The 27,118-nt window shown below is 49.0% G+C and overlaps 1 protein-coding gene and 1 long non-coding RNA gene across 18 annotated transcripts in view; both read left to right on the top strand.

Moving 5' to 3' along the window:
• Positions 1-27,118, top strand: part of LOC101330847 (transducin beta like 1 X-linked) — a 225,313-nt gene that overhangs the window by 171,878 nt on the left and 26,317 nt on the right. The gene's annotated exons all lie outside the window — the stretch shown is intronic.
• On the top strand, positions 3,151-26,951 carry LOC141277698 (uncharacterized). Its single transcript, XR_012329445.1, has 2 exons — positions 3,151-16,101; positions 17,149-26,951. It is a non-coding gene; the product is annotated as an uncharacterized lncRNA (long non-coding RNA).

The raw sequence follows: 27,118 nt of genomic DNA, 5'->3' as shown, positions 1-27,118 counted from the left end.
GGGCATTTATGGGCTGGTGTACACATATGGTGTATTTATATGGGGGTGGGGTGATTTGGGGTTCCTGGCCCCCAGCACAGGGAGGGCATTTATGGGCTGGTGTGTACATATGGTGTATTTATATGGGAGTGGGGTGATTTGGTGGGGTGGCTTGAACAGAAATATATCGTCTCAGTGTTCTGCAGGATAGCGGTCTCAAAGCAAGGTGTCAGCTGGCGTGGCTCCTTCTGAGGGCTGTGGTGGCGTCTGTCCCAGCCTCTCTCCCAGCTTCTGGTGCTTTCCCGGCTGTCTTTGGCTCTCCTTGGCCTGTAGGTGCATCCTCCCCTGATACATACCTGCACCTTCACGTGGCATTCTCCCTCTGCATGTACCTCTCTGTCTAAACTTGTCAGGTTTCTCCTTTTGTAAAGACACAGTCATATTGGATTAGGGGCTCATGGTGTTCCAGTACGACCTCATCTTAACTAATTACATCTGCAGTAAGCCTTTTTCCAAATAACGTCACATTCTGAGGAGTGCTGGGGGGTAGGACTTCAACATGTGAATTTGAGGGGACAGTTCAACCTATAACAGTTTGCTCTGCACACATTTAAGCTTTATACACTTGGTGTCATGTTTTATATATTCTGCAACTTGATTTTTCAAGAAGGAAGCCAATTCCCAGGTCCCACTTGCCAGAAACACACGTGCTAGGACTCAGGGTGAACCAACTGTGGGCCCCTGGGACGGGCTCTTTCAGGGTCAGCCCAGAAGGGTGCGATGGGCAGGCCTTGAAGGCAAACCAAATGGCTCGATTCTTATTCTTGAACACATTATTTACCCATTGGAAAAATGGTTATCCTGGGGCTTCCCTGGTGGCGCAGTGGTTAAGAATCCGCCTGCCAGTGCAGGGGACATGGGTTTGAGCCCTGGTCCAGGAAGATCCGACATGCTGCGGAGCAGCTGAGCACGTGCGCCACAACTATTGAGCCTGCGCTCTAGAGCCACGAGCCACAACTACTGAGCCTGCATGCTGCAACTACTGAAGCCCACAGCGCCTAGAGCCGGTGCTCTGCAACAAGAGAAGCCACCGCAGTGAGAAGCCCGTGCACCACGAGGAAGAGTCGCCCGCATTCTCCGCAACTAGAGAAAAGCCTGCTCAGAGCAACAAAGACCCAAACGCAGCCGAAAAATTAAATAAATAAATTAGGAAAAAAAAAAAGGTTATTCTGGGCAAAAGGGATGAAATACATCGGGCATGTAGCATGTTATAAATAAACCTCTCCCCACCAAGCCTGGATCTCTCTTTCTGCAGCGACCCCAGCTAGAATTAGTCGTGGAAAGTACACGTTCTTTCTACATATACACTCGAACATTTGGATTAGCTTTTGCCAGAACATAGTATAAAAAATGGATAAGCAAAACAAAATAGGCACTGCCTCCCCCTGTAAACCAGGGCAATCACCACCACTGCTCTGATGCCTTAACCTCAGAACTTAACCAGGGAATCTCAGCTGCAGTACAAGTGTTCCCCTAGCACTGATCTGATAGATTCCCAGAAACGATTGCAAGTGAAAATTCCATGTACCCCACCCTGTCTCCCTGTAGATTTCCAGCATTGCATTTGGGATTCTTTCCTTTTAGAAACACCTCCTCCCAAAGATAGGATGAAGGTAAAAGCACAGTCACAATGTGTGAACCAATGACAGGCTACAATTCCCGCCTCCGTCTGCGCACAGCAGGGTGAATCAAGGGTGCGAAAGAAAGCTTTCGTGTAACCCAGAGAAAGGTTTCTCCCGGGCCGTGGGGCAAGAGCGTTGTGGACCTCTTTGAGTAAACACAGAAATCTCCATTCCTCCCCCAGAAAGGCGAAACTTCCTTTTTTGGTGTCTGTTTACATTTGTCTCACATTTGTTGATAAAGTTTCTGTAACCAGGCAACTGAGAGGGAGACTTGGGAGACAGCAATGTATAGAATTTCATCAACGCTGATTGCATGTAACGTCTGCTGAACTGCTGTCCTGATTTGTCAGACTCCCTAGAGAAAGTGCCATAGGTTGAGTGAGGAGTTAAGAGAGGACTCTGTGTTCCTCTGACGACTGACTCGAGTAGCCCACGAGGGCGTGCCCCACAGAAGAAATGCCTAAGGTGGAAGTGTTCATTTGGGGGTGGTTGTACATGTTTATCTCAAATCCCAAGCTTTGGTTAAGCGCATGTTTATTGAGCACCCACCAAGTGCCAGGAGCACCTTCTCCTTGGCCTGTCAATGTCTCCTTTCTAATTTAAAAAAAAGAAAAAGAAAGAAAACAGTCTCTTGATTAAGTATCTGTGCTCTCTCTCCTTTACCACCGTCAAATGCATTAAAGCTAACTAAGTCCTGTACTGTGACAAGTGATTCATTCCTCAACCCCTCCCAGCGTGGCTTCTCTGCTAGAGCTTGAAAGTTCTCTGTTGTGACGTCTTCAGTAATCTTCATCCTCAGGTTGTGTGTAGAAGAAAGTGGGTGTGGAGGAGGACGGAGATGGTAGGTGGTGAGGACCCCGCGGTGAGGCAGACCCCTGGTTCTCTGGTAGATCTGCTCATCACCTCACAACCAGGAATAGACTCAGAGGTCCACCACCCCCCCCGCCCCCGCCCCGAGGGACAAGTTCCCTGCAACCACGGGCACTCCTGGTCCTGCGGCCTGAGCCGATGCAGACAGTCCTGCACTAAATGTATCACATATCAGGTAGGATGCCTTCGGCTGCAAGTAAGATAACCGACAGAACATTCATCCCCCCAGATAGCAGGAAGGCAGGGTATTGAAATGATACTTTCCTGAAAGTGTTCTGCGAATCCACATCTCATCTCTGCAAACTCAGGAAAGAATCTTGAACATGGGCTTGTTTTGTGTTTCTGCCCTCAAGAGGCAGAGTTCGTATCATCTGGGACTCTTCCCTGACCGTATCATCTGGGACTCCTCCCTAACCTTCACCCAGCTGTGTATATATTCCACAGCCTTTTCCTTCAAGGCTTCTTGTCACCGTTCGTTGTCTGAAGCAAGGGCCGTGCCGTAGAAAGCACTCCCTAAACACTATTGATTTGTGACATCTCACAGGTGCGCTTCATGGCAGCCTGATACGTGAAGCTGGTTAGTTAGTAAGCAAGGCTTTTCAACTCAGCAGGAGGAGATTTTTTTTTTTTTTTTTTTTTTTTTTTTTTTTTTTTTAGGAGGAGATTTTGACCAGCTCTGGCACCAGAGTGGCTCAGTTGGTTTTTGCATGAGTTACCGGTAGTCCAGTTTTGAGGGCTAGGAGTCCGTTGGCCTCTGCCTTACAGGGGTCAGTCGTGTGGTCAGATCTGCCATCTGGGCGATTTTTAAGAAGCAGATTGTGGCAGAGCGTCTTTGCCACGCAGCCCGTAAGTTCCCTTCACGATCCGAGCAAAGGCTCACTGCCCAGCACGCATATAAGCCAGTACTGTGTCACCAGCTTTTGAGAGAAGAAGGAGGTCTTTTGCGAGGTCAACCTGCCAGGACTCACATCTGTTTCCCTGATCCAGGGTTTGGGGCAAAACTCAAAGGGCTGGGGGAGTTTTGAACTTGGAAGCTGACGGGCTAGTCTCCTGTCAGCCCGTACAAGCTCCTCGCGCTGCTGGAAGCCAGGTTTTCCTTACGGAAGGGTCTCTCGCTTCACGAAGGGCTCTGGTGGCAACGTTTCTGTTCTCTGAGTTCCACAGACTGAGGATTCTTGGTTCCAAGGTCATCCTGGAGACGGGTTCTTGTCTTGTGCTGACACAGGGCTGTCTCTGTAAAACAACTCCAGGTTCGAACAATGAACAACCTGTTTAAGGAGGCACAGCCTCTCTGAGCTGCTCGGTGTTCTCCATGCTCTTTCAGTGTGCATGCCTGCCAGCCTGCCTGGGCTTCTGCGAGCAGCCCCTCCAAACGCCGGGCGGACCGTGAGTTCCTCCCCGCTGCTCTTCGTGAATACAGTGGCGGAGCCCGGCGTCGGTATGAGAAGTGAGGACATCCGATGAGGGAGTCTCTGTAGGCATATTAAATACTTCCTCTGGGGCCTCATCCTCAAATCTAAATTATAAAGGAAATTTGTTCTCCCAGATCCAGTGGGGCAGGGACCCAGTGGACGCTAGCGTTGGTGGCAGGTAGCTCTTTACACAACCAGGGGGGTTACCTGCCAGGAGTTGCCAAGGCTCTGGTGAAGGAGCTCAATGAATGGGTTTGGAGATCCGTCACAAACAAGCTCGAGTGTCTTTGTTATGTCGTGTGCACAGGACCAGCTCCATGACGGACGGAGGGCAAGATGGTCTCATATGGAGCTGGGTCAATGTCACCATTAATTCTGGAAAGGAGAGAAGGTCTGGGGGTTTGGGGCCAGATTCTCCATGACGTTAAACGATGACAAGACCTTTTTCTCATTCATCTCAGTTGGCAGCCTTGGAGAAGACAGACATGACCTTTCCTTGTTAGATGTGGCTGCTTCTCCCCTCCCCACCCTCACCTGTACCATCTTTTTCTTTTTCTTTCTCTCTTTTTTTTTTAATGTAAGGTATAATTTTCATGCCATAAAATTCATCCTTTTTGGAGTACAGATTTGCAGTGTTTGCCAAACGTTTACAGTTGTGTAACCACCAGCACAATCAAGATACGGAACAGCTCCATCACCCCAAAAAGTCCCCTGTGCCCTTCCCCCCACTGCAGCCCCTGGCAAGCACCTCTCTGCTTCCTGTCCCTGTAGTTTTGCCTCTGCGAGAATGTTTTAGGAGTGGAATCTTCCAGCAGGGAGCCTTGACGGTCTGGCCTCTCTCGGTGCGTTTGACGTTCGTTCACACTGGTGCGTACATCAGTAGTTCCTTCTTTATTGCTACATCATATTCCATTTTAGGGATGCAGGGCGGTTAGTCCTTTGTCCTGTGTGAGAACATTTGAGTTGTCCCCAGGTTTTGACGATTACAGCCAAGGCTGCCACAAACGTTTGCGTACAGGCTTTTGTTGTATGTGGGCTTTCATTTCTCTTGGGTTGGTATCTGGGAGTGGGATTGCTTGGCCGAGTGGCAAGTGTGGGTTTAGTTTATCAGAAGCCACCACATCCTCTTCTGTCCCACTCGGCAGCGAGGCACTTCACAGCCATCCGTGGTTTTATAGGTTTGATTCGAGTTGTAGAGCTCATTGGTGCCTGGGGCGCAGGACATGTTGGGAAGTAAGGAAAAGGACACTGTCCCCCGCAGGTATATCTACAGGATACTGATGAAGTTTTACGCTTCCTCTCAGGGTTTAAAATTAGCCTTCGTGAGCCTGTACCGGGGTCACGGTTTCCCCAGATCTGCTGAGTGAGAGAACGTCCGCCCGTGCACACCGGCTCCTCCTTAAGCAGGCACCTTTCTGCGGGAAACTAGGGAACTCTGCAGCGTGGCCAGCCCTCCAGTGGGTAAGACCGAGCGTGTGGGCAGGACATATGTCCGTCTGGGCCGGCTTCCAGGTAGATAGCAGGATTCCGACCGGCAGGGCCCCAGGTAGGGCAGATGCTAAAAGTTTCCATGCGTTGATTTGACTACACACCCAAGGTATTAATGTCATTGAAACTTGGGGAAGTGTTTCTCTACTGTGAGTTTTGTGACTGACATTTGCACACCAGGAAGAACAGACAGGCTTAATCAAAACCACTTGACGACTGTGGTGGTAACCGTAACAGTGAACAAGGAACACAAGTGAGAAGTTGTTTCCCTAACGTTTTGCCAGGTGCGGGTGTGTTACCTGGCTGCGTGTCCCCAGTGGCTGTTTTTTTTAACATTTTAGACGGTAAGAGGAGCTTATCATTATGATAGATGGTAGAAATTCATTTATCATATATCACAAATCAGCAGGATGGTGAACTTCTTTCTTCATTGTAGAGATTTAAAGACTTCCCAGTAGGATTGAAAACTCCTCATACGCTGGAATTTACTTTCTGATCTGTCATGATGCGTGGTCGAGAGGCCAATCTATTACACATATGTTTTGCCTATATTAGCATCGCCGTAGATGCCTTATTCTGAGAGGAACATCAGTGGTTTTCAAAAGTAAAAGTCTGGGGCTTCCTTGGTGGCGCAGGGGTTGGGAGTCCGCCTGCCGATGCAGGGGACGCAGGTTCGTGCCCCGGTCCGGGAGGATCCCACATGCCGCGGAGCGGCTGGGCCTGTGAGCCATGGCCGCTGAGCCTGCGCGTCCGGAGCCTGTGCTCCGCAACGGGAGAGGCCACAGCAGTGAGAGGCCCGCATACCGCAAAAAAAAAAAAAAAAAAAAAAATCACAGTGGGGGCTTCCCTGGTGGCACAGTGGTTGGGAATCTGCCTGCCGATTCAGGGGACACGGGTTCGAGCCTTGGTCTGGGAGGATCCCACGTGCCGCGGAGCGACTAGGCCCGTGAGCCACAACTGCTGAGCCTGCGCGTCTGGAGCCCGTGAGCCACAACTGCTGAGCCTGCGTGTCTGGAGCCCGTGCTCTGCAACGGGAGAGGCCACGACAGTGAGAGGCCTGCGCACCACGATGAAGAGTGGTCCCCACTCACCGCAACTGGAGAAAGCCCTCACACAGAAACGAAGACCCAACACAGCCCAAAAAAAAAAAAAAAAAAATCACAGTGGAAGCAACCCAGTGTCCATGACGGAGGAGAGGGAAGCACAGTGTGGTTCCTCCATTCAGTGGGATGTTACCCGGCCTTACGAAGCAAGGCAACTCGGACCCGTGCTCCCACGGGGATGGACCTTGAGCGCCCTGCACTCAGTGAAGTAAGCCAGGACAAAAGGCAGATCCTGCGCGCTTCCACTCACACGAGGTCCCTGGAGGAGTCACGTCCACACAGACGGAAAGGTGGGTGCCGGCAGGTGAAGGAGGGAAGGGGGAGTTCGTGTGGGAAGGGGATGGAGTCTCCGCTTGGGAAGATGAACAGATTCTGGAGGTGGACGGTGAGGATGGTTGCACAACAGTATGAATGTGTTTCACGCCACTGAGCTGGACACTTCAAATAGGTAACACGGTGCATTTGTGTCATGTATATTTTAACCACAACTTTTAAGTAAATCACAGCATTATAGGTAAGTTTTCTGTATAGCGTATTTCAGAGTTTGGAAAATATGTCTCAAAAGGAAGATAAGAAACCACTTAAATTCCACAGTAACATTATTAACACTGAAAGGCTTCTTAATAGAACCATACAGCGTTTGGGGTGAGTCCTTGGCACACGTAGCGTCATTTTTAAGCTAGGTTGGTATCCTACAAAAATCTGGTTATTTTTTAAAAATAATGCTGAAAACAGCATGTTTTGCAATAGCAGTACACTGGAGATTTCCCAAATGTCTGTGATTGGCTCAGCAGATTGTGACAGGTCCATATCCCAGAGTCCCACTCAGCAGTAAGTGGGAACGAATTATCGATACATGACACAGCCTGGGTGAGTCTCCAAGGAGATGTGCTGGAAACCACAAGCCATCGTCAAAGGCCGCAGACTGTGCGGTTCCTTTTGTAGAGCGCTCTGAAAAGGGCAAGCCTGCAGAGATGACTGCCGGGCGTCGGGTGGCTGGGCCACCTGCACAGGGCTGCTGTGGGGGAGTTCTTTCATGCTGATGAAAGAGCTCTGCGTCTTGACCGCAGAGATGATCACACATGGACACATGGGATAAAATCTTACACGCTACGTGCGTAGGTGATGCGCGTGCGCACACGCACAGGTCAGAAATGGCGAAACCTGGAGAAGGTTTGCAGTCAGGTGACCAGTCGGTTGGATGTAACTTCTCGGTTTTGATATTGTCCTAGGGTGAGATGAGATGTCACCATTGGGGGAGGCTGGCTGAAAGGCACACAGGACTCCACTGTTTTCACAACTTCCCGTCAGTCCATGATAATCTTGAAATTATTAAACAAAAAAATTAAACAGGAGTGATAATTTTGCACTTCCATGGTCTGCAGAGCTGTGTGTGTGTGTGTGTGAGAGAGAGAGAGAGGTCAGTAATACAACCGAGGCCGAGAAATTTTAATTAGAATTTGCAGGTCATTAGCCATTGTGCAGGCCTAGGGTTTTGTTGTTGTTGTTGTTGTTGTTTTCGGTACGTGGGCCTCTCACTGTTGTGGCCTCTCCCTTTGCGGCGCACAGGCTCCGGACACGCAGTCTCAGTGGCCATGGCTCACGGGCCCAGCCGCTCCGCGGCATGTGGGATCTTCCCGGACCGGGGCACGAACCCGCGTCCCCTGCATCGGCAGGCGGACTCTCAACCACTGCACCACCAGGGACGCCCCTAGGCCTAGTTTTTGATGGGGTGTCTGTTTTACTCGGATTCCACTAATAGCTGTATTAACTAAGAAGTGGATAGCCACACTCACCTTCTGGGGCTTTTGGAAACAGAAAAAATAAAGAAAGGTCATCTGAAGGTGAACGGCAGTGGTCATGTGTACATAGCACAAGTTTTTGCTTCCTTGGGAACTCAGCAAACTCGGTGCCGTGCTCACCTGGCCGTCTCCTCCTGGGTAATTGTCGTGAGAAGCAATTCTGCATTTGATTGGGACCATAGGTACTGGACGGGCTGTATTTTTACGGGGAGGATAAAAGTCTATGCAGTGTTCCCCATCCCTTTTCCAGTGTTGTACGAGGTTGTTAAATATCCCCTCATGGTCTTTAGCTTGACGAATTCTATTAGGTGGGCAGAGTTGAGGGTCTTAATCTCTGGAGATATTCTGAATGGCCACAGGAGCGTGCAGTATCAAAAGACTGTCAGCCTCTCCTGGCAGTCAGGAAAGAGCCAGGGTTTCTCAGCCGCAGCACTGTTGACATTTGGGGCGGGTTGTTCTTTGCTGGTGCGGCTGTCTGGTATTGTAGGTTGTTAAACCGCATCCCTGGTCTCCACCCACTGGATGACAGCAACGCTTCCCCACCCTCCCGTGTTACAGCCAAAAATGTCTCCACTTTGCCAAATGTCCCCTGGAGGGCAGAATCATCTCCAGTTGAGAACCCCTGATACACATCCTTGAGCTGTGGGATGTTTCTTCTTCCAGTTAGTTTTTATTGGAAAGTGGAGTTGTAATGGGATTCTCATTTTCTCACTCTATCATCTTCTTGGGCTACATTTTGATTCCTTCTGCTGCAGAACTCAAGTAGACTTTAAGAGTGAGCATAATGCAGTCCCTGTTTTTATTAAATTTTTCCAGGGTATTTTTCCACTCGAGGAAGAGGGAAGTCTGCCAGCACCATTCTCTAGCAGATAATAAAATAATCGGGAGTAGCAGTCTTCAGTCTGGGTTTTGTTTTCGGTTTGGGGGGGTGCTTTGGACTCCCAGTGAGGAGTTTAGATAACCAGGAAAAGGGTGTTCCTCTTAATATTTTTGAATAATTGCATCTCCAAAAATGATTAAGCGGCATTGCCCTCTGTAATCCCAGCAGCTGACACATCACCCGGTAGGCTCCGCCGTGTTTCCTAGGACCGTGGAATGACTTCTTATGCAAGACACGTTTCCCCGGATTCGGGAAGTCATTTTAATGGTTCAACTATCTTAATTTAAACGCAAGTTCAGGGCTTATTGTTCAGCTGAGGCTCTAAAAATATTTTTGACTGCAGTGGCTCTTCTCCATTGCTAATGTTGTCCCTGTTTAGAAAGAGAATCTTTATGAAACGGTAAAAACAGGCATTTCTCTGAGGTAATGGTAGCCTTTGCTTTAGAAATCATAAAGGAAAATATTAGTTTCATTAAATAATAAATCAGGAAGACCTGAACAGTTTGTCCATGTGAGTAGAGGACGAAAGGACCTTTAAAATCATGTGAGGGAGTTCCCTGGCGGTCCAGCGGTTAGGACTAGGTGCTTTCACTGCCGCGGCCCGGGTTCGATCCCTGGTCGGGGAACTAAGATCCCACAAGCCGCCCGACCAAAATAAAAAAATAAATAGAAATAAAATAAAATCCTGTAAAGCAGTGATGTCTCATGTGCTCATGTCTGCCAGGAGATAGAAGCAGCGCCTTTCTGGTGGTTTGTGGGCTGCGCCCCCTGGAGCGCCCTCAGGCTCAATGGTTCGCTAGAAGGATTCACAGAATTTAGCAACTGTCACACTCAGTGGGTTACAGCACAAGATCCAGGTTATAATATACTGCATGGTGCTCTCCCTGAAGTAGACACAGATTAATTGTGTGAGGCCATGCCTGTGTTGAGTAGCCTGTTGTGTAACCCTTCCACAGTGTATATCCGTGTGTCAGAGCATCACAATGTACACATTGGCATACGTCAGTTATACCTCAGGAAGGCTGGGGAGAAAAGATACAGCTCAATCAAAGTCAATCCTATGTGTCTCCATTTCTGTTATGTTCCTCTTAATTGTAGTATAATTTGGTTTATATTTTGTTTGTTCAAATGTCTTGTTTATGCAACATCTGATAGTGCCCTTTATTTTGAATTGATAGCTTCAACTTTTCTCCATTAAAATTTTATCAAGGGGCTTCCCTGGTGGCGCGGTGGTTAAGAATCCGCCTGCCAATGCAGGGGACACGGGTTCAAGCCCTGGTCCGGGAAGATCCCGCATGCCGCGGAGCCACTAAGCCTGTGCGCCACAACTCCTGAGCCCACGTGCCACAACTACTGAGTCCATGTGCCACGGCTACTAGAGCCTGCGTGCCTAGAGCCCGTGCTCCACAACAAAAGAAGCCACCGCAATGAGAAGCCCGCGCACATCAACAAAGAGTAGTCCCTGCTCGCCGCAACTGGAGAAAGCCCGCGCGCAGCAACAAAGACCCAACGCAGCCAAAAATAAATAAAAATAAAATAAAATAATTTATTTTAAAAAATTAATACACCCGCCCCCCCCCCAAAAAAAAAGATACAGATTACAATCGGCCAAGGGAAGAGGTGCACGGGGTCCAGTCCAGGAGAACCGGGCACAGCTTTGCAGGTGTCCTCTCCTGGCGGAGCGACCTGATGGTACCTCATTCTCCCAGTAGCATGTACGATGACACGCGCAGTGTTGCTAACCACCCAAGCTTTGGTGTCCAGGTTTATATCAGAGGGCAGTCATGTGGGCCTGCAGCACCTGCTGAGGGGGACAGAAGGAGAACCTGGACAGGCCCTGGCTGTGTCCATCCTGCCCCAGTCCAGTCCAGGTTGTGGTTGCATATCCGTCACTTACACATTTGTGAGTATGTGTTTACCTCACTTTAAAAAATCACTTTAAAAAATGTAGGGGTGGATAAGTAGCTGGAGAATATGATGCCCACGCCTCTTATGTAGAAAAGAGTAAAGCACCCCCAGGAGAGCTTTGTGGCATCACTAATGCACACGCCTCCTCCAGCGAGGCCTGCCCACGTTCCCTTTGCAGAGCACAGTCTGCAGAGGGGCTGAGCCTCCCCTTACGCTGTGCACGGGCGTCGGGAAGAACCTGTACTATGAGAATCGTCTCATCACAGACCCTCTTGTAGTGCTAGTTGCCAGCGAGCTCCACTTCGTTCAGAAAGAGTGTTTTCCTAAACTGCTCTTTGGGTTTGATGATAACCGCTTAGAGTAGCAAAACGGAACCGTGGAGAAGTTGCCTTTTTATGTCCCAGATGTTCACAATCATCCCATTTCCCGTGCAGTTTTGGTTGTGCAATCTTTTCTAAGCTTACTGCTCTCATTTGTATGTGTGTGAAAGCTCAGATTCAAGACTTGCCATTCTTGTGCTCATTAATTTGTCGGGGGGGGGCGGTGGGGGAAGCAATTAGAATAAAAACCACTTGAAAATCAGTTGAGTATTTATAAGTTACAGTTGTTTAAGTATGTGTCTTGCTCAATATAGCCAAGCAATTTCCCTTGGTATTGCCATCAGAGAGAGGTTAGATGCTGTCGAAGATGCCCTTAAGTCTTATTATACCGTAGTTTCCTACTTTAAACGTTAGTGATGATATGAAAAAACCTAAGATGGTTCCTGTTTCCTTTTTTTAGCTAAGACGAAATAACCACTTACGAAGGTGCCTGTTTCCAAAGTTCATACACCATTACATTTAAGATCCGCCTGCTCTGAAATTCTAATGTGACTTTAAAAGTGTCCGGCTTTGATGTATTTTATTTCCTGCCAATTTCAGTTCCCTTTCTTCCTTCCAGACTGAAGAGCCAGTCATCTGGACTGTCAGACACAACACTGTCCTTTTCTCCCAAGTTTCTATATGTTGCTCTACTGATGTCTCCACCACCCACTTCTTAAATGCCATTGTCCCCAAGGTGACATCCTTTTCTTTGCCTCCCATGTCTATGTGGCCAGTGTGCTGTTCCTTCTGCAAGTCTAGGTGTCCATTCTAGCCTCTCTACTCACCCCCAGTCTAGGTGTCCATCCCTAACCTCTCTGATCCCCCAGTCTGGGGGTCCATCCCTAGCCTCTCTACTCACCCCCAGTCTAGGGGTCCATCCCTAACCTCTCTGATTCCCCAGTGTGGGGGGTCCATCCCTAACCCCTCTGATCCCCCAGTCTTGTAATCTACCTCCAGCCGCTCTGTTGCCTTCCATACTGCTGTTTTGGCTGTGTATCTCCCAAGCATTCTTTAACATCATTCCACACTTAATACCATTGCCATTTCCTGACCACTGTCCCTCCCCGGCAAAGAAAAACTTCCTCTGTCCCATAATCGTGTCGCGGCTTAATATGAAAACATCAGAATCCTGTTCAAATATTCCTTCTCCGTAATATCTTTCCTACTGTCTCCATCAGCTGGGCACTCCCCGTATCTTGTCAGTGCCACCTCTTTCCCCATTGTCACTGCTTTGCCTTAGTGACAGTGGCGCCCACTTGTCGAGCACGTGCTGTGTGCCAGGCATGATTCTAAGTACTTGACCGATAAAACCATTACCCCTAAGAAGGAGGTGCAGCTGCCGCTATCATTGACAGATGAGAAACCCAAGGCGTTGAGAAGGTAGCCACTTGCCCAGGTCACACTGCCAGGAAGTCGTAGAGCTAGGATTCACAACAGGCCATCTAGCTCTGGAAGCTTACACTTAAGTGATTTTTCTGGACTCTTTTTTTTTTCTTTAATTTATTTATTTTTGGCTGCCTTGGGTCTTTGTTGCTGCGCGCGGGCTTTCTCTAGTTACGGCGAGCGGGGGCTACTCTTGGTTGTGGTGCGCGGGCTTCTCGTCGCGGTTGCTTTTCTTGTTGCGGAGCATGGGCTCTAGGCACGCGGGCTTCAGTAGTTGTGGCACGCGGGCTCTAGAGCACAGGCTCAGTAGTTGTGGCGCACGGGCTTCATTGTTCCGCGGCATGAGGGAACTTCCTGGACCAGGGCTCGAACCCGTGTCCCCTGCATTGGCAGGTGGATTCTTAACCACTGCGCCACCAGGGAAGCCCTTTGTTGACTCTTAATGTGGTGAAATTGTTGATTTATCTTTCGGCATTAAAGCCTGCATTCCTGGAATAAACCCCACTTGGCCCGGACATTTTGTCCTCTTCATATATACCACTGAATTCCGTTTGTTCTGTGTCTGGAATATTTGAGTGTATTTTACCAAGAGAAGTTAGGCTGTGGTGTTCCTTTTTGGATTTCCTCATCATGTTTGGATCTTAGTGTTATAGTGGCCTCATAAAACAAGTTGAGGGATCAGAAACTGCTTTCCTAAGCACCTGTTGCTCCCATCACCTAGTTTAGGTCTCTCCCCTGGATTAGTTGGAGAAATCTTTCTGTAAAAGATAGTATTTTCATCTCTGTCACAACCAGTCATTTCTGTCTTTGTAGTGCGAAAGCAGCCACCAAAAATACATAGACATGGGCTTCCCTGGTGGCGCAGTGGCTGGGAGTCCGCCTGCTGATGCAGGGGACACGGGTTCGTGCTCCGGTCCGGGAGGATCCCACATGCTGCGGAGTGGCTGGGCCCGTGAGCCATGGCCACTGAGCCTGCGCGTCCGGAGCCTGTGCTCCACAACGGGAGAGGCCGCAACAGTGAGAGGCCCTCGTACCGCAAAAAAAAAAAAAAAAAAAAAATACATAGACACATGAGAGTAGCAGTGTTTCAGTAAAACTTTATTTGCAAAAACAGGCAAGGGAACAGATTTGGCTCAGAGGATATAGTTTGCAGACTCCTGTCCAAGCCTACTAATGGAATGTAGGAGTTTCTTCCCATCCAGGGAACCTGGACGCCCCCACTGCCCCCATGTGTGTATAGTGAGTATTGATTACTTCCCTGTCCTTTGGACACTTCTGTTGCCCTCCTCTGTCTACACATGTATTTCCCATCCTCAGTTCTCTTGTACTGTCTACATCATTTTTGCGTCTACCTAAAAGTATTTTGTTAATATTTATTAACATTTTTCCTTAAATTGAAGCAGTTACTTTATCCTGAATTTTCAAATACATCTATTAATTGTACTTGCATGAGGCACATTAAAGTAAATAACTTTGACTTTAAAAGATCTGGCCTTGTGCTACGTAAAATTGTTTTAGGTACTGTCAGAGGTAGGGATGCCATCCGGGAATCCTTGATATGCACGAATAAAGCAGTTGTCGTGGTTTGCAGGTCTCTACCTGTCTCTCGCTGGCTTGTCTGTTGAGTGGTGGCACTGCCCTAGGTGCTGGGGTTGGAAGGACAGATGGGAGGGGGAAGTCTTTTCCTCCCCACCTAGAGAGTGTCACAGATTAATTAAAGAGGCGTGTGACACAGAGGCTGATAAAAGTGAGGTTGGAGGAGTTCGCAGAGGACCACAGGGGAGGGTGCAGAGAGCAGGAGGCACTTGAGCTAGAACTCTTCAGGCAAAGGAGGAACGAGAGCATTTCAACCAAAACCAAGAGCCAGAGTTCGTGCCGGGAGGCTCAGCAAAGCCCCGCGTGTTTATGGAGGAGGAACCATCTTGGCGAGGGGAACAAAGGATACGGGACGGGAGGGGAAGGAAGGAAGTACTGGGACGCTGGGTCAGCAGCACAGGAAGGCCAGGCTGTCCGGTGGGAAGCCACTGATTAGTCTTTGAAAGTAAATCTGGAGGCCGTGTGTGTAAGTCAGGGATGACTCGCAGTGAAAACAGAGACTCAACCAAAATGGTGACTGTTGACACCAATTAGCAGCCGGGGGAAATGCTCATATTGTGTTAGGTTAGAAAGAACACGGGTGCAGAATTCTAGGACCCCAAGAGTTACACGTAAAAATTACTTTGCGTAGGGCAAGCGGACTGGAGGAAATCCCCCGTGTGAGAACAGCACTTGTGTCGAGCATATAATGCTTGACTTATTCCCTCTCTCCTCCAACTTGGTTTCTCTGTTTTCCCCCCAAGTCCTATGTTAATTGTAGTTTTTAACCGTGCTGTCCGTTGTAAATCTCCGGTTTGGCAGTCGTGCTCGACTTTCCCAGTCAACGAATAGCAGGGTTCACGAGGGTTCAAAGCCGTTGCGGCCACGGTGCCAGAAGGGGCGGGCTCCGAGCGAGGCTTCTCCGAGCGGCGGCCGGAAGCGGGAGCTGAGGTCTGGGTGAGCTTGTGGGGGCAGGCGGCTGCCTCCCCGGCGCCCCTCGCGGAGCTGCCGCCCCCCTCCCCCCGGCCAGCTGTGGCCCCAGGAGGAAGTAGCACCCTTGGTTTACAACCTGACTCGTGCTCTCTCCTTCTGGAGGCCTCCCAGGTTTAGCGGATGTTACAAGTCTTGGCAGGGGTGCGAGGTCTGCAACAGCCAGCAGCCCAGGCTGCTCTCCGCCGCCACCCCTGGGGTCCAGGCCAGATGTTAGAAGTGAAACCCTGTTTTTAACGAGGTCCTCCTGGTATTTCTTCTGGGTGCCATCCAAGCAGTCCCATTTTACACTGAATTCCACGTTACGGCAGGTCGGTGAGAACAGGTCTGCGGCTCAGAAAGCCACCTCCCTGCTCTCGGTTTTTTCTCCAGCAAGATACTGGAGAATTGGGACAGTGTGGGAGAGCTGGGTCTCGGGGATTTTTTTTTTTTTTTTTTTGAGATAAACACATTGAAGTGTAGAGTTGTCATGAACATGTATAGTGATGTAGACTGAAAAATCAAAAAGAACTCTCAGCATATGTTTGCGCTTTTTACCATGGGTAAAGCTAGAGTTTACGGTTATAAATTGCTTCCCGGGCAGAAAACGTAATCCTCTGGTGAGACGAATCCATCACTTCCAAAAAGAAGAAGTGAACTGATAATACATCGGCCCCCAGAGATGAGGGTATGATTTCTTATTCTCCCGCCTTTTCTGTTTACATCTTCTCACTCCGTGTGTGTGCATGTGTGCGTGTCTGTGCGTGTGTGTGTGTGTGTGTGTGTCTGTGTCTGTGTCTGTGTCTGTGTCTGTGTCTGTGTTCCTCTGTTTGATTTATTTGGTCCAGCTCGCTCTGGACCACCCTCAGCCTCTCTCCCGTCTTTATTTTTATCGGTACTGTCCCCACCCGCACACCTGAGTCACCCGGTCCCCCCACCTTCCTCGCCCCCCAAGAGGAAGGCGGGCCGCTTTGCAGGCAGCTGCAGTGCTGTTAGAGAAAACTTTGTGATCCGGGAAGTACTGGCAGAGGAGAAGCTGTGCTGACTGCGCCGTGTCCAGGGATGTTACAGAAGTAAGGAAGTGCTACGTATTCCTTAGCAGTCCACGGTTTCGTTTTCAGAACGACCCCATTGTCAAATCCCGGTGGCCAGTTGGACTGGATGAGTGTGTTGACCAGTGGCTGCTTGGTGGTCATTAATCTTAGGGCTGGAGCGACGGCCAGAGCCATTGACCTCTCTCTCTCGAGGTGGCTTTTGCAGGCATGTGGAAATCGTAGTACAGTCCCCCCATGCACAGACTCTCACATGTGTGCTTTCACTTCCTGACCAGTAGGGGGCACCCCCACCAAGCTCCCCACCCTCCGTTATGTTCATAAAGCCGTGGTCCTGGTTCCTCTCTCTGTTTCTTGGCGGCTGGTCTCTGCATGTGATAAGGTTTCTTGTGGCCCTGGTGGCCTGGCGTGGCCGCTTCCCACTGGAGTTGTAAGGAATGGCTTCTTCTTTCCGTGGCCTTCATCTCTCCGTGTCATCACTCACCTCCATAAATTAAAATCCCGTGGGTTTGATTGGGACGATAAGGTCATTTTTCCTCTGCCTAGAATTTTAGAATTGAAAGGGACCTCGGAGATCGCCTAATTCCACCTGTTTGTTGGTCAGAAAAGGAAGCCAGGGAAGCAAGTGAGGGCAGGCCCGGGCCTCGGAGCACATGGGTGAAGTGTGTTCTCTCTGTGAACAGAAAGAAACAGTACCAGGGCTTCCCTGGTGACACAGTGGTTGAGAGTCCGCCTGCCGATGCAGGGCACACGGGTTCGTGCCCCCGTCCGGGAAGATCCCACATGCCACGGAGCGGCTGGGCCCGTGAGCCATGGCCGCTGAGCCTGCGCGTCCGGAGCCTGTGCTCCGCAACGGGAGAGGCCGCAACAGTGAGAGGCCCGCGTAAAGAAACAGTAGCAAACTCCTGCACCACTGCATCTGACTTTGCTGTCTCTTGTTCCCAATATAGTTTTTTCATACACTTCATCTTTGTTTGCCTCTTTAACCTTGAAAGCATTCTGTCTAGTTTCTGCAACGTAGGCCTTGTTTGCAACTTATTTCGTTGAAATTTGAAATATAAATGGTATTAACTGAAGAGATGATTTTCTTCCTCTTTTTAAAAAGGATACCATTTTGAATCATTCAGAGGTTTCTAAACAACTTTTAGTAGTGTCTAGTGTGTGGGTTAAGAGAATGGACTCAGAGATCAGATGGCCACTTGCTAGCTGTGTGCCCTCGGGGAAATCACTTTTAACTGCTCTGTGACTCAATTTCCCCATCTGTAATAGGGATTTATTAAGACTGAATCATAGGTTGTTGGCAACTCGCTAACCTAATTCATGAAAAGGGCTGATACACATAATAAGCACTTAATATCATTACTTTTATGATTAACTATTATTATTCTCAAATAACGTGATGGGTTTTTAATTCTGGAATAGACATATGGCCAAGAGCCCTTTTTGGTGTTTTAAGACTGTTGCTTGTATGACATCTTCATCTAAAAGCTGCTTTCCCGAAACTGAGTTATTTGTAGTGAGGTGGATGGGCCTAGAGAGTGTCATACAGAGTGAAGTAAGTCAGAAAGAGAAATACAAATACCGTATGCTAACACGTATATATGGAATCTAGAAAAAAAACATGGTTCTGAAGAACCCAGGGGCAGGGCAGGAATAAAGACGCAGACGTAGAGAATGGACTTGAGGGCACAGGGCTGGGGAAGGGTAAGCTGGGACGAAGTGAGAGAGTGGCATGGACATATATACACTACCAAAGGTAAAATAGATAGCTAGTGGGAAGCAGCCGCATAGCACAGGGAGATCAGCTCATTGCTTTGTGGCCACCTAGAGGGGTGGGATAGAGAGGGTGGGAGGGAGACGCAAGAGGGAGGAGATACGGGGACATATGTATATGTATAGCTGATTCACTTTGTTATACAGCAGAAATTAACACACTGTTGTAAAGCAATTATACTCCAATAAAGATGTTATAAAAAAATAAAAGCTGTTTTCCCTCTGTTATGCCGTTGCACCTAAATCCTTCATTCTTGTACTTCTTCCTAGTCTTTCATTCTGAAAACAATGAGGACTCAGTTTTATTCAGTTTCTCACCCCCCTTCGTCTACATCAGCTTCCCCGGTGTCTCTGAGCCGTTCTACCAGTCCATCTGCAGCCCCAGCTGCTGTACTGAGGAAGGCGCTCTGTGTTACCAGATGAATCCCGATGGGCTTCCTGCCCTCAGGGAGCGTCGTCAGCCTTCTCAGGAGCTAGGAGACAAATGGGGATAAAGAGGGTGCTGCGCACTGCACCACGGCAAGATGGAGGAACGGGGAGGCTGCCGCGGGAGCTGGGAGCAGAGAGCGGCCGTCCCCTAGCGCGAGGACAAAGAGCAGGGATGCGCGGCCGCAGGCCTGGGGACCGGGAGGTCTCAGCAGTAAGGGAGAGGGAATTGAGCGGCAGGGTCGCTCAGCCTGACCCCACTGGCTTCGAGGCTGGATCACTCTTTGGCTTGGAGAGCTGTCCTGTGCATGGTAGGTGTTTAGCAGCCTCCTGGTCTCTACCTACTAGCCGACAGCACACACATACACAGCCCCTGGCGATGAGCAAAGATGTTTCCAGATACTGCCCAGCACCTTCCTCTGGCAGATGAATGGCCCTCGCTTGAAAAGCACGAACCACTGTTCTGGACCAAGAGAGCAGAGTACAAGCAGAGCCATCCTGCAGGAAGGCAGGTGTGTGCTTCTAGCAGAAGCAGCCTGGAGAAGCAGTGAGATAAGGCCGGGCTCAAAACAGGCGGCGCAGCGGTTGAGAGTCTGCCTGCCTGTGCAGGGGACACGGGTTCGAGCCCTGGTCTGGGAGGATCCCACATGCCGCGGAGCAACTGGGCCCGTGAGCCACAATTACTGAGCCTGCGCGTCTGGAGCCTGTGCTCCGCAGCAAGAGAGGCCGCGACAGTGAGAGGCCCACGCACCGCGATGAAGAGTGGCCCCCGCTCACCACAACTAGAGAAAGCCCTCGCACAGAAACGAAGACCCAACACAGCCAAAAATAAATAAATAAATAAAATTAAAAAAAAAAAAAAAAACAACACAGGGAATCAGAGGCCTCGAGGGCTATTCCCAGGCCTGCACGCTCCTCACTGCTTTTGAGAAGGAGAGTAAGTCCTAGGTTCCTTGTGGGGCATCAGCCAGGTTACTGTGGTAGTTCTGTGTCCCATCACATAGCACCTGGAAAGCCTGAATGCTGCTGCCGGACACAAAGGAAGCGCGGAGTAAATGTCGTTGCTAGGCTGCTGCCGTCGTTGCCACTGTCAATCAGACAGAGCAGGAGGAGAGTCTTAGTGCCTTTGGGCCGCTGTAACAAAGCACTGCAGACTGAGTGGCACATAAACACACACGCTTGTTCCTCGCCGTCTGGAGGCTGAGAAGTCCTGGGTGCCGGCAGGTTCGGTGGGACCCCCTGACAGCCCCGCAAAGTGCTCTGGGAAGAAAGTTATATTTACTCCTACAGAGATAACTGTGGGAGTTTCTGCTCGTGTTGATATAAGGGCCAATCCCATTCCTGAGGACTCTGCCCTCATGACCTCACCGCCTCCCGAGGCCCCGCCACCTAATACCATCACCTTAGGAGGGTGGGTGTCAACATATGAATCTGGGGGAGACAGACATTCAGTCCGCAGCAGAAAGAAATGAACGAGCACATATGGGAGGCCATGACATCTGCTTTTGTGTGGTCCGTGTGTGTGTACACATATATGTATACATGCATATATCTACGTGTGTGTGTGTGTGTCTATATGTATACATACATATATCTACGTGTGTGTGTGTGTGTGTGTGTGTGTATCTGTCTATCTATATGTATATATACAGTAATCAAGTTGGCACGCTTTTCCTATAAAGGAGTAGATGGTAAATATCTTTGGCTTTGTCGGCCGTACTAGCTCTGTTGTAGCTACTCAGCTCTGCCGTCATAGTCTGAAAGGAGCCGTAGGCCATCTATCAACTCAACTCACGTGCGTGGCTGTGTTCCAGTCAAACTTTATTTCTAGGCACAGGCAGCGTGGGCCTCAGCTTGCCTATCCCTGATCTAAGTAATTTTCGTATCGTGCCCATTGGCCTTGGACAGCTGTCAGTATTCCAAGTATAAAGTCCATTAAGTACTTTATAAAGATTCTGCGTTTTAGTGCCTCAAATCGGTGCCCTTGGTATTTGTTCCAGCTGAAGATGCAGAACCAACGGCACAGCTGCCTAAGTATTCCGTGTCTGCTTTTCTCTGCCGAATAAGCAGTGTGTCTAAGGGCCGTGAGTGATCATTTAGCAGGTTTTGCTGATGAATCAGGCCAGCGTTAATGGGGCAGGATGGTTCACTGCACGACTCGAATGGTTTGGGAAGCCATTTCTGAAAGAGGTATGGCTTAGTGGTTTTGCATTAAACAAAGCATGTACTCAGTTTGTTTTAAATCTGTTTCTATTGCCTAGTTGGATGAAGCACCTTCCCTCACCTGCTGTTTTCCTCTCTCATGAGATGGTAGCACCTTTCACCCTAAATGGGGAGGATTTTACTCTTCCAGATCTTTTTTTTTTAATTTACTGTTTTTATTGACGTATAGTTGATTTACAATATTGTGTTCGTTTCAGGTATACAGCAAAGTGATTTGATATGTGTAGAGAGATGTATATATATCTACGTAGATATGTATATATCTATATTCTTTTTAAAAATTCGATTCCATTATAATTTATTACAAGATATTGACTATAGTTCCCTGTGCTCTACAGCAAATCCTTGTTGGTTATCTATGTGATGTATAGTAGTGTGTATCTGTTAGTCCCATACTCCTAATTTAGCCCTCCCCATCTTCCCCTTTGGTAGCCATAAGTTTGTTTTCTCTGTCTGTGAGTCTCTTTCTGTTTTGTAAATAGGTTCATTTGTACTGTTTTTTTAGATTCCACACACAAGTGATATCATATGGTGTTTGTCTCTGTCTGATTTACTTCCTTAGTGTGATCATCTCTAGGGCCATCCATGTTGCTACCAATGGCATCATTTCAGTTTTTATGGCTGAGTAGTGTGTCTCATTGTGTCCACACTGCATCTTCTTTATCCATTCATCTACTGATGGACAGTTAGGTTGCTTCCATGCCTTGGCTGTTGTGAATAGTGCTGCAGTGAACACCGGGGTGCAGGTATCTTTTCAGATTAGTTACTCTTGAAGGTCTTACTGTGCTTTATAAAAAACGTAGTGCTTGTGTTGAACCTTTCCCAGTTTCTCATGATGATACCCTTTTTTCTCCTCGGAAGTATCTTCACTTCGTCTGGTTAGCCGCCGTTACCGTGTGTTATCTGAATTCTGTCACGCACTTTTCGACGGCAGCAGTCCACCCGCGGTGTTTATAAACGCAGCAGAAGTGTGAGTAGACGAGACCTGTGGATTGTGTCCTTTTGGGGGGTGTGCTTCCTCTGGGCCATTGGTTGTCTGCCATGGTTAGGGTGAGTTAGGCAACATCTGTAGACCTTTTTGGTTGTCATGGCCGAGGGGAGGCTTGCTACTAGCATCTAGTGTGTAGAGGGACTTCCCTGGCGGTCCAATGGTCAGGAATCGGCACTTTCACCTCCGTGGCTGCAGGTTCCGTCCCCTGGTTGGGGAACTAAGATCCTGCATACAGCACGGTGCAGCCAAAAAAAAAAAATCTACCGTGTAGAGCCCAGGGATGCTGCTAAACATCTGCAGTGCACAGGACTAAACATCTACAGTGCACAGGACAGCCCCTTCCAGCTCCCCGGCCCAGCGAAGGATGGTTTGTAGAGACCAGGGATGCTGCTAAACATCTACAGTGCACAGGACAGCGCCCCGGATGCCGCTAAACATCTACAGTGCACAGGACTAAACATCTACAGTGCACAGGACAGCCCCTTCCAGCTCCCCGGCCCAACGAAGAATGGTTTGGCCCAAATGTCAGTCATGCCACAGCTGAGAAACCTTCCTGAGGAGAGATTCATCGGGGATGCCTCTTGCTTAGCAGGAGGCAAGTCTGTGGGCTTCAGTGACCGCTCCAGGCCGCCCGCGCAGTGGACAGCAAGGACGCGCACACTGAGCCGTCCCAGGAATCTTTCATCAAGGTGCCACCCAGCTCTGCATTCTGCCCCTGTTTACCAACTTCCACACCTGCCATTGAGCAGCTCTGAGCATTTCCACCTCTGTCACTGACATCCGGTTCTCTGTTCCTCCCAGTGTCTTGTTGGGGAGAAGAAGGGATGCACTGAAAGCTGGGGGACAGCTGAGGAGGCGTAAGGCACACAAGTCATAGCACTGGCAGACTGAAAACGAATATGCTCATTAGCCCTGGAGCCTCGTTGGGAGGGGTGGTGCGCTGCTGGTGGCATATGGAGGCTGGCCACCCCCAACACAGGGGCATCCTTCCTGGAGATGCCGGTCTTCCAAGGTGGCGCATTACACGGCACCTTGGCACAGGGCAGTAACCATGACCTAAGAGGAAGTGCTCAAGCAGGCCTCCCTGACAGAGGCTGAGGACGTCCCCCTGTTCCACGGTGAATGAATTCCAGAACCGGGAAGTACCCTAACGACATCAGTTGTCCTCATTGCATGGACAAGGCAACATGGAAAAGGGATGTTTCCACTAGTTCATGGTCTTCTATCTAGATTAAAAAGCATCTGCGGGGGCTTCCCTGGTGGTGCAGTGGTTCAGAGTCCGCCTGCCGATGCGGGGGACACGGGTTCGTGGCCCGGTCCGGGAAGATCCCACGTGCCGCGGAGCGGCTGGGCCCGTGAGCCATGGCCGCCGAGCCTGCGCGTCCGGAGCCTGTGCTCCACAACGGGAGAGGCCACAACAGTGAGAGACCCGCGTACCGCAAAAAAAAAAAAAAAAAAAAAGCATCTGTGGAAACCATGTAAATGTCCATCGACAGATGAATGGGCTAAAGAAGATGTGGTGCATGTATACGATGGGTTACTTACTACCCAGCCATAAAAAAGAATGAAGTAATGCCGTTTGCAGCAACATGGATGGACCTGGAGTTGATTATACTAAATGAAGTGAGTCAGACAGAGAAAGACAAATACCACACGATATCACTTCTATGTGGAATCTAAAATGCGACACAAAGGAACCCATCTACACAACAAACAGACTCACAGACATAGAGAACAGACTTGGGGTTGCCAAGGGGGAGGGTGGGGAGGGGATTGAGTGGGAGTTGGGGTTAGGAGACGCAAACGAGTACATGTGGAATGGGTAAGCAACAAGGTAGAGCACAGGGAGCTCCATGTAATGTTCCGCGACAGGTCACGATGGAAAGGAATATATACATGCATAACTGAGTCACTTTGCTGCACAGAAGAAACTAACACAGCATTGTAAGTCAACTATCAATAAAATTTTTTTTAAAAATCTTGTGATAAACCATAATGGGAGAGAATATGAAAAAGAGTGTGTGTATGTATAACGGAACCACTTTGCTGTACAGCACAAATTAACACAGCATTGTAAATCAGCTAGACTTCGATTAAAAATAAATTTAAACTAGAAAAAGTCTCTGTGTTCCTGCTGCTCTTGCCTCTGATTCTCCCTTCAGCTCCTTGAGGTACTCCTTAGCCCCGCGTGGTAGTAGAGGAAACGGAGGCCCAGCCCAGTGAAGTGGCCTGGCCCAGACCCTCAGGTCCTGTGTGGCTGAGCGAGGACGGAACCCAGGACTCCTGACACTTAGTCTGCCTGGCCCTCCCATTTGCCTTGATGAAATCTGGTTGGCCAGAAATCAAGAAGAAAGTCTCAAAAACAAATGGACTGAAAGCAACCATTGATTTGGAGGCCACACATAGATCTGTCCAAAGAAATGCAGCTAATGTAAATTTAAACAGATAGGAGGACTCTCTTCAGCAGTGACATGGAACATTACAGCAAGGGTTTGAAGATAACCTAGCTTCCAGTTATGATTTACTGTCATCTCCAATAGCGGACCCAAGTGTTCAAGGTCATGGTTCCCTTATAGAGCTTTATCCTCCTTAGTCATCATTTTGCTTTAGTGGGGGGACATTCCTTCTAGCAGATGGCTTTCAGCCCTCCTCTTTGCAGAAGCCTCAGACTCACACACACACACACACACACACACACATTCGTCTTCAGTGCTCCATCCCCTTCTTTCAGCCGTCCTTCACTGAGTATCGTCATCAACATGTTCTAGAAATGGAATCTACTTGGAAGAGCAGTATCACGGGGAGAGATAAGAAAGTTATGCAACCAAACTATACACCCAACCCAGATAAAGAGAGCAACCAAGGACGTATTCAAGTCTTGGCTCAGAAGTGGGTTTGCACCCAGTTCTTTTCAAGTTGCCTGCACTGTATCTGTGGCTGCTGGTGGTCCAGCTAGGAATGGACTTGGCATCCACCTGGAGAATTGAAGAATTTTGGTTCCTGTGCCCGTGGGTCTTAGAGTAAGTAAGGTTAAAAAGGTGAACCTTGGAGTCACATAGTCTAGAGTTGAAATTCTAGTTCAGCCTCTCATCACATGTATGGACCTTGGACAGGTTATCTTATTTCTCCAGCATGTGTCCTTCTCATGTGTAAAACAGAAACACCAACTCTGAACAGCTGCTCTGAAGATGGAGATAATGGAGCAAAGTGCCCAGGTTGATTAAAGGTGGTAAGGTAGTCAGAATCTGCTGTGTTTCATGTGACTTAAGTAGCATTGCTAACAAATATCCTGTATTATTAACACATATATGTGGAACCTAGAAAATGGTACAGATGAACCGGTTTGCCTGGCAGAAATAGAGACACAGATGTAGAGAACAAATGTATGGACCTCAAGGGGGGAAAGTGGCAGGGGTGGTGGTGTGATTAATTAGGAGATTGGGACTGACATGGATACACTAATATGTATAAAATGGATAACTAATAAGAACCTGCTGTATTAAAAAATCAATAAAATAAAATTCAAAAAAAAGTAGCATTTTTATGGCCCTGTGTTACTTGAGGGAATAAATGAGTGGGTGAGCAGATGAATGAAATAATACTTCTGTAGACTGAATTTTGTATTTCCCTTCCGAACACACACACACACGCGCACACACACACACACACACACACACAGACACACAAATACATATGCTGAAGTATAATCCCCAGTGTGATATTTGGAGGCAGAGACTTTAGGAGGTGATTAGGTCATGGGGATGGGGCCCTTGTGAATGGGATTGGTGCCCTTCTAAGAGGCCGCATGGAGCGCTCTTGCTCCTTCCACCTTGTGAGGTTACAGGGAAAAGACAGTCATCTGTGGACCAGGAAGTGGGTTCTCACCAGACACTGAATTTGCCAGTACCTTGATCTTGGACTTCAGCCTCCGGAACTGTGAGAAATAAATGTCTGCTGCTGACACCACCCAGTGTGTGGTGTTTAGTTATAGCAGCTGTAACGGACTAAGACATACACCAAAAGCTTGACTTTTCTCCCACAGCTGCTCCATCAGTCACTGAGATGTATTTGTCAGGAGCCCTGGTCACAGTCAAAGCTGTGCTCTGGTGGAACACTCTGTAGAAGTTTCTAGGTGGAGTTGTGTGGTGGGCTGCGATTGGTGTCCTACTGCCTGAGTTTGGAGCTAGTGACTGGGGTCTGTCAGTTACCCTTGGGAGATCTCAGGACCTGATCCGTAAAAGGGAGAAAAGAGAACGAGGGAATGACTGCAGAGGGTTACGGAATTAGGAGGAAATCCTTGGAGCAATGCCTGACTGAGAGAGTGTATACCGTGTAATGGCTGGCGGGTGTTATTTTATTACTACCGCGGCGGGCGTAGTCCTGCACTAGACCTTGTGAAGATACCAGGAGGATAACAAATGGCTCTCAGTCCAGTGTCCTGTCCCATCAGCTGGTGGAGACACGAATGGAAGAGATGGTAGGAGCCAGGTGGACGGGGCTGTCACCTAGGAAGAATTCTTATGAGAGAGAAGCCATTGTGGCCCAGAGTATATAGGGATGAGCCCATGCGATGGGGAGTCCGGCCAAGAACCCACTCGGTCCTGCTCCATCCATTGACCTCAGATTTTTCTAGTCTACCCCTTGCCGGAAAATGAGTGATAAAAGCTTAGAGATTAAGACCGTCCACAGGGCGGCAGAGACTCGGGGGGATAGAGTCATTGGTTAGCACAGGGGTGGGTGGTTCTGTTCTGGCAGGAGTGCGTAGGGGAACGGAGGGCAGTGAGAGAGAAAACAAGTTAGAGGGAGAAGGGAAGGCTGACTGCAAAGGGCGTTTGTTCATGTCCTTCAGAGAGTAAGAGCAGAGGGACTCTGTGCGGGGAGAGCCTCTGAGGTGCTGTCCTGTACAGTCTAATTTAGGGGGTTACAGTGCATAAAGAAATGTACACAAGTTAATAGCAGCTACGGTGCTACTCCTGAAATAAGTATCAAGTGTCTGTTTTATATATTCTTAATAATGAGGCCATGAGCGGCAGGTGCGCTGAGCAACAGGGATTGGAGAGAGAAAGGGACGCAGATGCAGACAGAGCTCTTCTCGCCTGAGGGAACCTTCCCATCTGCTGAGCGTTTTGTTCATTGCAGAGGCTGGTTGTGTTTTGGTAACGAAAGGCAGAAGCACTGAGGATGTTGACTCTGACGGAGGGCGGGGGGCCCGCTGGGTTGATGAATGTGAGTGTGGCTCG

The sequence above is a fragment of the Tursiops truncatus genome, chromosome Y (assembly GCF_011762595.2).
Source record: "Tursiops truncatus isolate mTurTru1 chromosome Y, mTurTru1.mat.Y, whole genome shotgun sequence".
In the NCBI taxonomy this organism is placed as follows: domain Eukaryota; kingdom Metazoa; phylum Chordata; class Mammalia; order Artiodactyla; family Delphinidae; genus Tursiops; species Tursiops truncatus.
Note: the sequence above shows the minus strand (reverse complement) of the source record. Positions and strands in the feature narration are given on the sequence as shown.